Raw genomic sequence first — 17,994 nt, 5'->3', positions numbered from 1 at the left:
TATACCTATGTTATATATAATGTAGCTTTCTACAGGTGAAATTTTTTCAAAATCAGTTGAGTAGTTTAAGAGTTTATTTATTACAAAAAATAAATAAATATGTAAACATATAAAAAATATTTCCATTTTATAATATTAGATTTTATATTGTAACACTTTTCACATCTAGGGGATAATCACTACTTTTTACCAGGTGAGCTATCGCCTTGTTAGTTAGTTACCTATTTTGTACTTCAAAAATCCATGATTCTGTTCACGTTTATAGTTGGCGATTACCTCTTTTCATAAGGTAAGACATTAGCTTGCTTATCATGCTATATATAATAAAATATACTATAAAAAATGTGTTAAAAATGTATACCGCAAAGCCAGCAGCATGTGTACTACCTGTAAAAACAAACATAATATAATTATTTCAGATAATTCATTTAATAATAATATTCCATAAGAAGTTAGAATTCTTTTTATAATATATACTAAGATAACTATTATATACTTATTAACCAACTGAAATCCTAAACTATGGTATTAAAAAAATATTTGAGAAATAAAAAGACTTGAAGTCTTTTTATTGTCTGTAACGAAACCAGTTATTATGATCTTAAGTCTAAACTACAGAACCGATTTTGATAAAATTTCTATGGAACCCATATGTAAGTATATCTTTTTAGATAAAAAAAGTATCCCACATCGATTTAAAATTGACGGAATTATGAGGTAATAAACTTAAAAAATACAACCGAATTAAAAACCATGAAATTTTTGAAATCGGTTGCAAATGACATTATTATCACGTTTTAATATTTAATATTTTAAGGCAATAAACGCTGTTTTTATTAAATTTTGCAAAAAAGTATACTAAATAAAAAAAGTAAAGAAAACAAGTAAGAAAACGTAAGAGTCGATAGAAGTAATAAATTCTTTGTTTTTAAACTAACAGGGCTTGTTACAAGATCTTAAAACCGGACAGTACTACTGGAAGCATAAATTAGTATATTTAAAAAATTAAACATTACCGTTAAGCCCTTTACTTCACAAGCAGTTCATCATAAAATAATATAAATAGAAAGCATATCAGTTTTATGCCTTGCATACATATACAGGTCTATAACCTGTCAGATTTTTAAAAATTTGTAATAGCCCCTCCGGTCACGAAAATATGCATGAACCATAGATACGTAGAGTAGGGAATAGAACATGAACGCTCACAGTAGACAACATTCAAATTAAATGTGTATTGCCAGTTTAATTTATACAAATTTGTACCGCAACAACACATAAATCCGTGGAAGTAGTTGGTATATCCGGAATATCCGGCGATCGGAAGAGGCGAATTCTGGCCGGATATTGAATATTGATCGCACACCCTTAACCCTGATGTATCGCCGGTCGTTACCGGCCCTCCAGGGACGATAAAGGGATATTTGCCGATTATTCAATTGTGTTCGGTAAAAAACACAATATCGGTAAAGATTTCCACTCGGTAACGAAATACTGATTGCTTATTATCGACCTGGAATTCAATCCGATGTCAATCTACAACCGTTGACCCACATTTCCTATAGCTCTTTGAAACCAATTACTCTTTAATCAGCTTTATGATCTAATTTTGTAAATTAAAGAATTCTACTCTTCAGGTGCCATCTCCTACCAAAGGTTGGCAATCATCATGGAGATCTTAACCTTGTTCACTGCCATCCTGTAAATGGAATCCGGTGTTCATTCCGAACCAATTAGATTTTTAACTAAGAAGTTCGGCAACGTTCCCGATCTTCGGCAATTTTGGATCTTTCCCTATATTATAATTTGCAGAATACTATATTTTCTATTCTATATTATATGTACTAGGTACAGCAATTTACGGCGTTTTATAACATTTATTATTTCTAACTTTTTGGGTATTCTCTGCAGAACAGTCTCGTTATGTGAAATTGAAGAATATAATAATTTTATACAAATACGCGAATAGATACTATCTAAAGAATGAAATTTTATATTGTACTAATACATAACAAAAAAATAATGGAGACGTATCAATACATAAATATTATTATTGGCAATATACTCGTAATTATTTTGGACAACTTCACACGACAAGCTTTCAACAGTTACAAAATGTGATGGTATCCAGGCAATCGTATTAAATTCTCTTTGAATGTTTATAATTTTTCTTTTTATATTTCATTCTTATGCGCCTAATTACAACAAGTGAAGCCTCTAATTAGTTTATCAATAAATATACTTCAAATATTTGTTTATAAAATTGAAGAAAATTTCTAATTTAAATACTTACATTATAAATTAATATTTACCTAGTAAATGAAACTACTAAAAACAAGAATATGAAAACCAAATTAGGTTTGCAAAATAATATATCTTAATGAATCCTCAGAACGAGTATGATGTAATTCTACATCATTAGATCAAATATCAATTTTTCAATTTGCATTCCATTTTTAAATCTCAATGTATTTATTTAATTATGAGAATCTCTATTCTCGCCAAAAAAAAAACTTATTTACCAATTACGTTTAAATTGACTTATTGTGAATATATATATAACATTGAAATAACATTTAAACAATTTAAATTTAGTTCGTATAACCTAGAAAGCATTGGCTTTAGAGCTTAGCCGTGTGCGAATAAGTTATTCATATCGGTTATATTCATATACTCCTATATACGTGAGTTGAGTTTTGATCCAAAATAACTCGGGAAACTGCTTTTGTTTTTTCTGCTCGCGCTGCTACCCTTTGTGCCCTCGTAATATAATATGTTTATCAATAAATATTCTATAAGAATTCCCAAAAGCGATTGGAAAGTCCAGCGCTTTGCTTACAGTAGAAATTGTTTTATGTCAACGGTTGTAAAACGCAACATTTAAATTATATTGTGGCTCTTAGCAGACATTAAAGTAAACGAAAATAGTACCTATAATCAACTTGAACGTTGAATTTTAAATGTACTATCATAAAATGAGTAAAATGATACTATTGAACACGATTGTACTAGAATTACAAAATGTTAATAGCTTATATTTAATATTAGGATGTTTCTCTATCATGGCTGAATTAGTTAAAATAAATTCTTTAAGTTTTAATTGTTGACAAATTCTCATCTAATAACAATGTTAAAAAAAAATCTCTTTATTCAATATATATAGAAAAATTATAACCAGCAGTGAAAGCAAACACTTCACGAGACTGATCAGATATATTAACAAGATTAGTAAAAATGAGTCTGTCATAAACTTGAAAGAACCTTACCGCATTATGATAAGAGCGTTAAATCAAGAAACGTGATCATTTTTTCCTCGACTCAAGAAACTTACAGACGATTTTACATTTTGATTATTTTGCGCTGAGAATACATAAATCACTCGTAATACGTTATACTCGTACCTTTGTCAATAATGAAACGATCTGTGAATATTAAGTGCTCTTATGTATCTCCTTTATTTTATTTCAAGTTTAAGTATGATAGCTTTATTTTGAAGCCTTCAGTCTGTACTATCTATTATATCAGCCTAAAATTAAACAGTAAAATTTTAATTTCATATATATACATATATATAAATTATTATTTATTATTTTTTACTGTGTATATTACGCCATATTTCCAATTTTTTCATATAAATTTTCTTATAATCTTTAGTTTTGTGGAGCAAATTACTAACGAAAAGTATCAATAACCAAATCTCCTATATTCAGGTGTTACTAATTAAAATATACATCAATTGAATTGAATGTACAGTCAGAGCAACCACTTGTTTGGGTACTCCACTGTGTTGCCGCCGGTCGTCTTAAAACTTCGAAGTGCAAAATATTAGGTTATCAACCGCAGAGTTTGATATTCTAAAAGTAAAATGTTTATGAATGTAAGAAGAAAGTTCTGAACTCGCTGGCGAACTTTCAACGCCTTCCCGCGGAGCCGGGATTACACGGGAACTGCGTTAGGTCACTCCGCGTCGCCGATAATGGAATAAAATTGTGAAGCCTTTACACCGTAATAATTCCCAAGTCAATACTGACGAGAATCCCAATACAATTTTCGTGAGTGATTTTCTGGTACATTGAAATTAATAGCAGGTAATCATTTCATCAAGTTATTACTTTTGTCGTTATAATACGTTTGTTCTAAAAATTACTTTACTTCAACAATGAAATATTCATAGTATTCCAATTACCTATTTTTCTACTTGATGGTTAGGTATTATTTGTTTATGTACATTTATACGAAGATATGTTACCTACTATATATATATATATATATATAAATAAAAATGTCTACATTACTGCTACATGACTTTCATTAGAAGTGTATCTATGTACATAGTTGAAACAAAAGTTACATTATTCATTAAAAATAATCTGAAAGAAAAAATCTGTAAAAAAAATATTGTAAAAAAAGTTTACATTCATGCAGGAAAGCACAAAAAACTTGTTAAACAAATTTCCGACATGAACAGATTGTTACCGAAGAAACTTCGAACATGTTTCAATTACACAGGTCGGTCTAAACGGAATTAGTATTCAAAGTTATAAAGATCAACAAATTCGTTCGCTGACGAAAGTACCACATTTTCTCAAGACGAGCGCGGCAAAGCCGCAGGCGGTTTTCGGTTTATTTATTCGTAGGTTTCGACAGCAATAACCACAGAATAACAGCATAAAAAGTTGCACTAACAATATATGACGTTTAAAGCTGTATTTTTTATTAATTTGTGTATCTGTTTTTATAAGACATACTTAAATGTAAACTAGATTATTAATACATATGTTAAAAATATAACAAAACCTATTTGTAAAAATCACGCGATTGTCTGTACAAGTCATGGTTTTGTTAAGTACTGTCACTCATCAACAAACTTTAATAAAATTTAGTATAATGATAATTTAGTACCTACTTCAACATAAACTTTATCCGAATTCGTTATCATAGGAAAATACATTTTTAAGAAAACGAATCTAAGTTTTCTACGTGAACAATGTTGCAAACATAGCTAGCATATTCTCTTCTGCAGTGCTCGACAATCTTGCAAAGATCATCTGTGACCAACAACAATTATAACAATAGAGAAAAATGAAAATCTATAAAATATCTAAAATAATCAAATCATATATATATATATATATATATATATATATATATATATATATATATATATATATATATATATATATATATATATATATATATATATATATATATATATATATATATATATACTAGCACCTTGAAATCGTGTACAACTGATAAACTGTAGAACAAAGTACAAGCTTGGCGATTATCATCTGTACTTACTGTCGAGATGAATTTTAATCAATCAATCACTCTCTATCTCTAACATTAATGAGTTTTAGATAGAATAAAAAATTAACATTTCAGAATATGCTCAAACAGTAATAAATATTAGACAATAATAATAATTCCTTACCCGTGGGTGTCGTAAGAGGCGACTAAAAGAACTTAATAGTCAAGAGACGAGCAGCAGCGTCCCTTTTAAAACATCATAAAAGTCTAACTGCAGTGGCCAACCTGCCTGTCAAGCGTGGCAACTACTGGAATACCCCCCCCCCCCTCCTAATAGGGGAGGCCTAAGTTCGGCAATAGACAATTTACGGCTGATATGATGATGATAAAGTATCTCAGACCTCTATGCTAGAAAAATCATATATTATGAAAATCAGGCCACCGAACTTTACATATCTAATTTGCTTAAAGTATATTTTTTTTATTATTATTTAGCCGTTAACTGTCTACTGCTAGACATAAGCCTTCCACATAAGGAGAGTTTTGCGAGAAGTTGTCACGCTTGGCAAATTTAAAAAATAAAAGTAAATTTAAAGAATTTTTTATAAACAAAAAATACAGAATTAAATCTCGAATTGTGAAGAAAATAACAATGTACTAATATGTAATGATACTCGTATAATAAATATAGGTAATTGTGAATACATGAAGTCAGTGTATGTGTCATGGGAAGAACATTATTAATAAATTTAAAATATGCATATATACGATTTAAATAGAAATAGATCTTGTCACTACCTAACCAGTCAAATCTAAACCAGAATAGAAGAGACCTGTTACAAAATTGGCCCGACCTATTTACGCGAACTACTAGCACAGTAACAATACGATAGACTAAACACATAGTCGTTTGTGTATATTAAAAACGAAAACTCTTAAGGTAACTAATATAATATTTACCTTTTTCTCAACATAAATGTTTCAATACCTGTTACTCATCTGATCTGAACAAAATATAATATACAAATGGATTATATTCTAGATACATAGTGTACCAGAGGAAGGCTTTGTACAAAAGTCGTTTACTTGGGTACCTTTGTCCCTTTCGTGTTTTTACCGTAAAACAGTTATGTTCGCATGGCTGTGTTTCGGTACGAAGGGTGGGATATGGCAGTGAATTTACAAGGTACAGAGGCATAATACCTTATTCCTCAGCAATGGCAACGAATGGGGGGAGGGTATCATAGCCGAAACGGTATACTCTGTTATGCTCATGGCACTGCTCATGTCTATGACTTTCCATCAGGTAAACCATCTGCTTGTTTGTCATTCTAAGTTGCATAAAAAAAACTACTTTTTACGCTAATTTATTCGAGCAAAGCAGCAATACGTTGTTAATTTATATTAGTTGAATTATGTAAAAAATTATTACAAACTTACAAAATATGTATTGTTTGAAAATAAAGTTGTTGAAAAGATTAGCCACATTATACGAGTACGTGTTACTTGTCTATGCAGTATCGTCGGATAGGTAATATTAGGCGTGCAGAAGCCGACTCTGCTCATTAATCTTTGTAGTAATAAGCAATAACAATCTGAACCAAAAAAGGTATACTGACAGACCTCCAATTAATCGTAATAATTGGAAGCGATGGTTATGTGTATGTAAAAAAATGAATGGTGTTTATTTCAAACACACTTGTAGCCTCTAGGCGAACGGTCTCAATACATTTTTTGTCCAGTGACTGCATTTGTATTTTTATTGAGTTCGCGTGTTGATAGATGTTTGTTATAAATAAAATAGTATTATGACATAAAGGCTTCAATAGAATCAAAAGGTTAGTATAAAATTAACTAACATTTTATTGTAATCTCCTATACTATTTATATTTACACTCATTAAATAAAAGATTTCTATTTCTATTCTATGTTTCTTCAAAGTTATTTAACTTTTTGTACTTCGTTCCTTTGACTTGATTGTAGCTATTGTGGTTACATTTCTACACGAAATTTTAAATCAACTTTACATAATTTAGAACTACAAATTATCTTTAAAAATTCTCATAAATGTATTAATTTAAGATAAATTAATATTTAAAACACAAATCCTATTTAATAGTACATGCAATACAAGGAGACACAAACTTTTGTCAAATTAAAATATTATTTTATATACACTACTAGTTTATAATAAAAATATGCTTGTTTACCGCCTTCGCGGTATAAAAAACATAGTTACTGTATTGTCCGATAGCCAACAAAAACAATTAGAATCTACTCGCTTGGATTGGCGCCAACAACTAAATACTTACATACGTCCTACTCCCATATAAAGTCCCGTATAAAAAGAATTTATTATAAATATTTTTACATATAATAAAATCTAATCCACATCATATACAAGGAGTACCTCATGACATTTGTTGTACATAGTCTAGACTGGATACAAATTTTATAAGCACCATTCTGTAGAACACGTTTCAGAATTAATTTGAGATAAATCAGAAAAATGTTGCCCTATTACGCCCACGTGAGATGAGTCGCTTATTAAAAGCGCTATAGAGTGTAAACTACACTTGATAAGACTTTATTTTGTAGTACGTATAATGTAGTTTCGATAATACTCACTTTGTTGCCATGATAGTTCCATAAAAATCTCATTTGAATTTATTTAAAAGCTGATTACACTATCAAATATAATAGGGTCATATGTATCTAAGAAATATAAAAAATATAATGTAAAGTAAGAAAAAGTGATTGTGAAAAATATGATATGATTATATATATATATATATATATATATATATATATATATATATATATATATATATATATATATATATATATATATATATATATATATATATATATATATATATATATATATATATATATAAACCACTTACAAAAATAACTTACCCATATAAGCCCTACAGGAACCTCAATATTAGACTATTCTTACGACTTTAACATGCCAATGTTGAGAATGGCTCCTCATAAGAAAAGCATTATTAAGTTTCTTGTTTCAGGAACACTACATAATACTGTTTTTTTCCATGATTTCGGCTCAATATATCCATTAATATTAACTATACGTGATGTTGTAATATCGCCCTTATACTATTTTATGCCCTTCAGTTATGTAGATAAATTAGAAAAACACATATATTATGTTAGATTTTACCAAGATAACCTAGTCAACCAATAACATGTTTCTACCATGATATGGTAATTGGATACCCCAAACATGCTGTTAAGTTGAATTTTGTCATTAAATTCAGTTAATTACATAGTCTATGTCTAGTAGCGTGATTACACTATTAAATTTCCATGTCGTATCGTTGAGATTTAATTACTTTGACATGAATTTTGTCTATGGACTATGATTAACAAATAAACTTTGTAGAAGTGACACTTCTACATTTTATAGATATGGCAATACTACAATGTCACAAATTTATTCCAAATAAATAATTTTACAATATGACTCGGGCATCACACAGTGCTGCGTCAGTAAATTCCTGGTGAATAAGTCACGACGAACCAACTGACTTGAGTTCATCCTCACCTATAATCTTTCATTAGAATTAGCGCAAACGAGGTTACCATTTCATTATCACTAATAAAAAAAAAACGCCACTTTGTCTTTTGCTAGCAAGACTGACTGATTTAACTCTTAATAAGTGACGACCTGTCAATGCGCCATCGCAATTATTGTTATTTACTTCACAGGAGTGTCGATTCTATTTGAATTCTTATGATATAATACTGACGACATACAATAAATGCATTCCGTGCCGGTTGTACAATGGATGCGTGACACGGAACGCTTTGCGTGAAACGTGTGACGTTATGTTGCTATTAGTATACACATTAAAATAACGACTAGCAAACAATTCAAATACCTACTGAATATTATTTGAATTGTTTAATGTGGTTGTAATGTGTGATGCGTTTATTTATACTTCGATTCAATACCTTACTTAATGTTAATAATTTTCATATCTATATGTTAATGATATTATCAAATATCGATTATGTTAATGTTATGTAATTTTATTACCCTACTAATTTTATATGAATGTGAAAGTTTCCAAAAGTGTTTAAGACATAGGATACTTTATTTTAATTCACTAGAAAATACTAATTATTATATATAATATTATATAATTATTATACTTATATACTATATAATTATGTTAAAGCAAATGCTGTGAATACCTTTAAAAGGCATGTGCATTAATATTGTATTGTATTTAATATTTGTTATAATGCAATATGCTGTTGGTGTTCCTTAAAATAAATAAATAAATAAATACTTTAAAATAATTTCAGCCGATTAATTTTTAATATACAATCAAAACTACTAAATTAAGAATGCAATTAACCCTTGTTCCATGGTTTTTTTTTTATCGTAAACATCGGTTAAGAAAGAATTTTTGAAAATGTCTACTTACCTGAAGGGGAATCAACACAATGCATACAAAGCTACAGTCAGCAGTTGTTATGTAATAAAACTGTAAATCATTTGATTTGTCTACCTTTATATCTTTGTCATAGCACATAAATGAAGAAAATAGTAAATATTTCATATAACGAGCACAACATAATATTAAATAACTTACAAAATGTAGAAGCTTCATTATATAAATTTGTTTTAATTATGTAAACTCAAAACCTATTTTAATAATCCTTATTGTTATTTTGTAATAATTGAAGGTGTTGTGCTTTGCGAAGCATAACACTTTTATACACGACTCCGAATTATAAATTCAAATACATCTTTACCTTACTCGATTTGTAGGCGTGTTTTATCACAATTGAAATCGCTGTTTTTGTGGCACAAAATCTCTATCTACCTATCTATCGGAATCTTTCTCATATATTTCATTATAAATATGTAACAAGCAAACATTTTATTATAATTACGTTAATGAAAAATTTATATATCTTTCTGATATGAATATATTAATCATCAACCTACATCTATATTACCTATCACGTCAACATATCGATGAACTGATCGAGTGATGCGACAGAGATGCACCGAGCGGGCGGTCCAGATCAATTTTCTTTTTACGACAGCCGCTCATCAAAGCCAACCGACTTGCTCACTAATTGGTGGTAATAGTATACTCCAAGACTCTTGCGCATAAGTTAATGCCGAAAGTCATATATGTTAATAACGTATACAGTTACGCGTAAGTCAGTAATCTCTTTTTCTATAGATTTAATTGATTACTTATGTAAATTAAAAATACAAAAGCACTGAAAATAGAACGTCTTCATAGTTAGTAAAGAAAAGATAAATACAAAAATTATAAAATTTAATACTGACAAATTATTAAACTTTCTTTGCCATGTGGTCCCAGCATAGAATGGACCACCCCTTTCTTTTTCGTGATTGTCGTAAGATGCGACTAAGGGAATTTAATGATCGAGAGACGGGCAGCAGCGCTGCTCTTAAAACATCACCAAAGCTCGACTGCAGTTGCCAACCTTCCTGCTAAGTATGGCAACTACTGGCAAAACCCCCCTTATAGGGGAAGCCTATGTCCAGCAGTGAATAGTTAAAGGCTTAAATGATGATTATTTAAACTTTCTATATTTAATATTTCTATACGAGTATAATTATAATTATTCTTCTCCATCCAAAGGTTGCCTGAAAGAGATCGCTCTTAGCGATAAGGCCGCCCGATGCTTTCTTAGTATAATATTTACTTGTAACTGTTTGTATTTGTAATAAATTTGCTATTGTAATCTTATGAAGGGAACAATAAAGAGTATCTATCTATCTATATAATTAACGGGTTCCTACCACAATTATATATTTATTTATATATGTGATAGTAACTGCTATATTGATTTTCATAAAAAGGATATGATCATTGAATATTGTACAATCAGTCCGATATTTGAATCGTAGTATTAAGAATAAAACTTATACGCGAATTTCCATGAACCTTTTCTATGTATAATATTAACTATTTTGATACATGACTGTAATTATTTGCATATACCTACTCGTAAGTAGGTCGTGCAAGTTTCCGTTTATACCTCAAGTCAACAACTAGTTTTTCAATTAAAATTTCAACAACTAGGAACCAACTGTCGAGGCAATGTTTTCCTAAAGTTTAGCAACATTTATATTTTATTTACCTGAAAGTCGGTCGAAGTTTTTTTTTCTTTTTGTAAGAAACAAAATGAAATTACATATTATAATGTTTTGTTCTTAAATTATTGTATACTATTGGCGACACGGAACCTCTACATTATTATTTATCTAAAGAGTGATTTCAATCGTATAAATGTTCCTATCATTAATACGATGTAAATGCCCAATCAGTAATTAATAACATAATCTAGCTTTGTATATATACATTTAAAATTCAAGCTATCCTTCGTCTTTGTTTATTTCGTACTTTTTATGTAACTTAGAATGACAAACAAGCTGATGAAAGTTGAAACTTAATAACAATGCAATATATAACTTTCTTAAAAAAACCTCCTACAAAGTACATACAACTTATGGGATCGAAACGGGAATATTTCGATTGAAACAGAATTGTCAAAATTTATTCAGAATTGGGGATGATGTCGCATACCTAATTGTACATAAAAAAAATAGAGTTGAATATCAAATCTTCTATTTTGCAGCTAGTTGAAAAGAGCTTTTTTACAGTCAATAACTTTTAATAGTAAAGGAAATATCGTGAATACAATTTATCGAGACAAATGCCAAGGTTATAATGATGAAATAAGAAAATTGTTAAATTTCGTATCTCAGATTCTTTGGAAATATTAAATTAAGCACGCATCGGCAGCAAACATAATACGGGGTAGGTACTTGGTGTACATCTGAAGATTTTTTGCTCGAGAAACTCCCGTGAAAGGCCGACAGTAATTTGGGAAACAAGACGTTGCCAAAGTAAGGGCCAATGTCTACAAAAGCATTGATGTGTAGAGTGGGGATGTTTAATAAGAAACCAATAGGATTTTCATTATTTTTCTGTATTTTAACGTTCAGTATCATTCATTTACCCGTTCATGTTTTTGAATTTATTATTATTATAAACCTACCTAGTTATCACGCATTGGTAACAATTGAGAACTATAAATAATAAGTAATTATATCATAATACCTAGTTTTTTTTTAAGTATTATTTTATCTCTACATAGTGATGAATAAAAATAATATATATTATGTTATCACTCCTTTTCAATTCCATATGTTATTAGAGCGATTAAGTTAACAAAGGATAACATATCAGTAAAAGAAAAAGAACACTCTATATCCAGTTTTCCAATAAACATGGTAAACTATAATATCCTCCTCTTATAGGAAGAAACCACCAACGAGATATCTTTAGATCCCAATGTTGTCCTTTTTCACCATCTTATATCCTTTTCAATTCACTATATTTATAGTCAAATTCAATCATTCCAAGGTACAATAAATGATTTTTTTTTATTTTCCTAAAGTGTATAATGATATTAGTAAGTACATTCCGCCAACCCCTTAGTTATATGAGTACAAAGTTAATATTCAGGTAACGAGTACTAAATTACCTAATTATATCTCTATGTATATTTAAACTTGCAGGATATGGCTCAGGAACTCAGCAACGGAAATCCGCCTGTATGCGTCATTGTTTAATTTCATTATTATTGAGGAAATAAACGAACTTTTAATATTATCTGCATTATAAAGATAAATTGCTTTTATTTTTCGTTTGGGTTTTTTCTTAATAACTTGTGAATATATCGAATTGTGAAATTACAAATTTAACCAAACGTTGTAATCTATAGGAAAAGTAATAACTTATAAAAGTGGATGAAGCATGAAATATACATATATATTCATAAAGATAAGAGAGTCTCTAAGGGAATTGGCCTAATGGTATATAAGGTGTAATATAAAATCTTTATTTTCACAATCAATATAATTTAGTTAGAGATATTTCTCTACACACAGAGTTCACTATCATTATAAGAGGAGAATCTTTTAGTGACTTAAGGTCACCTTTTGTGTAATTTTTTCCTGTACCGTTATGTGTCTGTATATATTACTAGCGTTTGCAATAAAGTATATAAACTAATCCTTACTAATATTAAAAATGTGAATTTGTTTATTCATTTGTTACCTTATAGCGCCTTAACGGCTTAACCAATCGCTATGAAATTTGATATAAACGTAATATTTAGAGACAGTCAACATATTACGTTTATGCTAGCAAAGTCGCGGGTAAAAGTTAATGAGGGTGTCGTATATTTTGCATCTTCTTTTTATAAAGTTGGTAAAAATCTTTCTAACTGAGATGTTAAAAATCCACTATACACGTTCTTTGGGCATCAGCAACATGTAGGTACAATATTTGAGATATTTTCCTGTCGAGCAACGTCGGTAAAGTGGAAATTCCTATCGTGTTTCGCTGGACTCGCCGATTGAACATATAATGTTAGTGGAAAAATTAAAAGCATTATTTGTATCAGTAAATCTATATTTTCAGCCATTATTAAATTAACTTATAAATTCAAAGAAAATAAATAAATGAATAAATGATAATAAATGGATGTTGGAAAAGCCATATTTATTATTTATTTTATATATTATTTATTATTTATTTTATTTATTTTTATGGGTTTTCTTTTCTAATTGAAAATGTTGATCCTATATTAACTTTGACAAGATTTATTTCTGAAACTGTGTGAAGTGGTTTTGTAATGATTATAAGACGGGGCAAAATAAAAACTAGCGATAATACTTATAAATCCGGACAACTTTCCTCAAGAAATTTAATATAAAATCACCTGCATTGCGCCTATGAATGCTCAAATTAAATTAATTAAAAATTCAAATATTTTTTCACATTTACATAATTTGAACCATGGAAATAATTTCTAACATAAAAGGTTATATTAAATAACTCAATTATTATATTGATCATGTGATCGCGTGGTTTGCTATAAAATATATAAAAAATACCTATTTGAACCTCTCATGTATAAACAGACATCAGTTCGGGAATTATTTTACTAATATAATACAATTGTAACTAGATGATGTTTGTAAATGGAAGGTATTTAAGAAATATTAATATGAGCGGGCGTAATAAGACCAGTAGAAGTTAAATAAAACAAAATTTTAAAAACGATATTTTTTTAGAAATTTCATCTGTGTATCTATTTATTCCGACATCACCCAAGAACCACTGTAGAAAATTGGATGTGACTTGTACAATTATGTCCCCAAAGTTCTAACTTAAAATGTATATATATACGTTTTATTTTGATACGCCATCTAGAAATGATCTATTTCATTGATTTTCCTACTCCACGCATGATAAAAAGCTAGTTCAGATATAAAAACAGATATAAACATTTTATTGAACTTCATACGTCTGTTGTTTTCAACAATTATATTTCGACGTGGACTTAGCTATAAAAACAACATTGTTTATTTCTAAATCCACTGGTTAATTTTCTCATTTAGTGTGCTTATTCAGAAATTACAATTTTCTTAAGTACTGCATGTATAAATTCGAAATGTTATTGTTATGTTATAACAACAACGTTTCGATAACCTCTGGTATTCCTACAAATAATTGTTTTATATACAATCATTATAATGAAACAGATAAATAAAACAGCATTCCGCGGGCGGTCGATATTTAAATATTCAATTATAATAAAACACGCTTAACAACCCAATTAAATCACACATTATTAGAACGTCGTATCCTATGTAAATAATTAAATACATAGAATTAATAATATAATGATCATATAAATATATGTGTACCCCCAAGTTTTATTTGTGAAAATTATAATTTGTTAATATAATTTTAAGATATTTTTTATGTTTTATTAGTATTATACTTTATATTTTGAATTTATATCAAATATATTGAAAATAAAATTAAAAACAAAAGAGGCGATATAAATTAATAATCGTCTATCTATCTATAACCTATTCTGTCATTATACACATATGTAGGTTTCGCGCGTTACCTACCTAATTCATTACATGTATGTATATTACATAAATTTAGCAATTAATGGATATAAATAAAATATATACGATCAATAAAACAATAAAGTATCATTATACTTAGATTCAATGTATGATATTTTAAAACAAGTTCGTCGCCCTTTACCCATGGGTTTCGGTAATGAAATACCTATTATGACATATTTAACACGTTAACCAACAACATAACAAGTCACTATCATTATTACGAACGACTCATTTAATAGATAAAACACAAAACATATATCGAAACTTGTCAAATAAATCATCGTCTCTCGCGGTAGACATTTCTCCGATTCACAATAACTTACAATACTTCGTTAAATTTTATCTCAATGTAAATATAAACGTATACTTTGGTTTGACAACATATCTGGTATCATTGTCACATCCCATCTAATTTATTGTCATGATTTGTTAATAAACGATTGTATATAAATGCATTACACCAGGAAGTCTACTCAAATGTCGTAAGTAAATAATTTGTGGTTACCAATGAAGTGATAAGACAAACAAAATATAACGGGTCTTTTAACAAAGTATGTCTATAATTCAAGTAAACTTGATATTTAAAATCATTTATGTATATTATTGTCAGAAATAATGTACGCTATACGAAATAACAGAATTGACCGCTTCATTTTATGATCTATTATTATGATAGGAACCCAATATCAAACCATATATTAAATCTACGTACATTTATACGGCTGGTAATAACTTAGTTGCTAGAAGGGTTGACAGAAACAGTAATTATGCAAACACATACCTTATATCCACATAGAAGAGCGTGAATTTTTAATAATAGTCCGTTCGAGGTGCAAATGTCATTTAGTAATTAATGTCAATGACCACTTATTTTTTTAAAGTCCACAGAGTAACACATACACGTGAGAATCCAGTTCTAAGCACACAATACACAAATGTCCCTAAATTAATTAGTTTCAATTTATGTTAATTATTTGGATCGAGCGCGTAACGAGTGGGAGAGAGGAAGACGAGACACACACTCTAAACGCGAGCCAAGCATCAACTGACTGCTGCCCGGTTGAACAATTGCTAAATATACACCCCCCGACGCTTCCCGCGCACCCTATGGGCGCAACGCGTACACCATGCAATTTTCTATAAATTTTCACATAAGCTCCGAAGCCGCGCTGTCAAAAGATGTTTTCACTGAAAACGTAGGTGCAACCGATGTAATTGAATTATTCGCGTAAAGATGGGCTTTTTTTAAATTAAAATTGAGTTACGCATTTTTCTTATGTTAGATATTTAAGTAATAAGAAACATGTCATATGAAAATATTATACAATCTAATTGCATCGACATTTATGAAATAAGAAGGAGTAGGTTATTATAGTTTTGACTGAAGTCTTTAGTCGCAGCTACACGAAACGAATGACATTTTTTCTTATGCGACATAGAATGGCAAACAAGCTGATGGCTCACCTGATGGAAAGTGATAACCGTCGCCTATAGACATAAGCACAGTACTATGGACATAACAGAATATACTGTTTAGCCCATGATACCCCCCCCCCCCATGCATTACCATTCCTGAGGACTCAGGTGTTATTGCTCTGTACCCTGTAAATTCACTGTCATATCCAACTATATAACTAATTTCAATTAAAGAATAATAATATTAATAATTAATTCCATCTGCTTCGAGTTTTTCCAATCACACAAATAATTATTGGAATATAATATTTTCAAGTCACATACATTCGTAAATTCATTTGTTTTGTTTTTTTTTTTTTATTAAAATGTCAATTTAATCTAAATTAGTTTTATCTATTTATTATAAAACTCTAATCAACTAATCACAAAATCATCAGACTTTTTAATACTATAAACGTAAAAGTACCATATATGCTATACAATGAAAGACCGTATTTATATTGTTATTGTCTACATTATAAAGTAATAAGTTCAAGAGTCGAGATCATATAAGTTGTACAGAGTTCTTTGAATTTGAATATCTTGTGAACATAATATTGGTCAATAAAAAAATTAACAATTGAATTATGAATATTTTTGTAATCTAATATAAAATGGTTATCGATAAAATAAAAAAAATAACCTAATATTCTAAATGAAAAAGTGAGTTTGTATGTTACTTGTCAACGGCTTAACCAATTATCATGAAATTTGATATATGTATACGTACTATATGGGATAGAGAAGCTTATTGATTACTTTTATCCCGCTTAGAGAACAAATCCCAATCACGTGAATGAAGTCACAGGTAACAGCTTGTATATAGGTAATAAAATTTAAAATATAATAAAAGTTATCAGTTTAGTAACCTTGACTTATTAACTTGTAGTATTTGTACGAAATTGATTAAAGATCGTTTTCGAAAATCAAAAATACACGAAAAGCACAACACGAAATATTTTAATCCTTTGAGTAAAATATTTCATGACTCATTAGTAAAATTATATGGAATAAATACTAATAGAAAATTTCAACTTCGTGAATTTGGTTATCGACTAACTCGACGAGTCTAACTAGGTGAATCTACTTTTAATAAAGTTCAGTTCCTGCCACTACCATCGTGCTTTATTATTAGACCCTGGTCGAAACCGATGAATAATTCTCACATTTTTATAGCCTTCTATAATACTTAGAAGGGCAAATGAATTGCCAGCCCACTTGATTGAATTTTACAACCATCGCCTGTAAATACGAATATACACTATAGT

The 17,994-nt window shown here is 29.1% G+C and overlaps 1 protein-coding gene across 1 annotated transcript in view; it reads right to left on the bottom strand.

Annotated features, from left to right (window-relative positions):
* LOC113518189 (toll-like receptor Tollo) overlaps nt 1-16,336 on the bottom strand; it is an 89,149-nt gene extending 72,813 nt beyond the window's left edge. The window contains 1 exon segment of the mRNA XM_026902991.3: nt 16,053-16,336. The gene's annotated coding sequence lies outside the window, so the exon portion shown is untranslated.
* Nucleotides 16,337-17,994: the final 1,658 nt, after the last annotated feature.

The sequence above is a fragment of the Galleria mellonella genome, unplaced genomic scaffold (genome assembly GCF_026898425.1).
Source record: "Galleria mellonella isolate WM207_F2 unplaced genomic scaffold, CSIRO_AGI_GalMel_v1 utg171, whole genome shotgun sequence".
NCBI lineage: Eukaryota > Metazoa > Arthropoda > Insecta > Lepidoptera > Pyralidae > Galleria > Galleria mellonella.
This window is presented reverse-complemented; position numbering and strand designations above follow the sequence as displayed.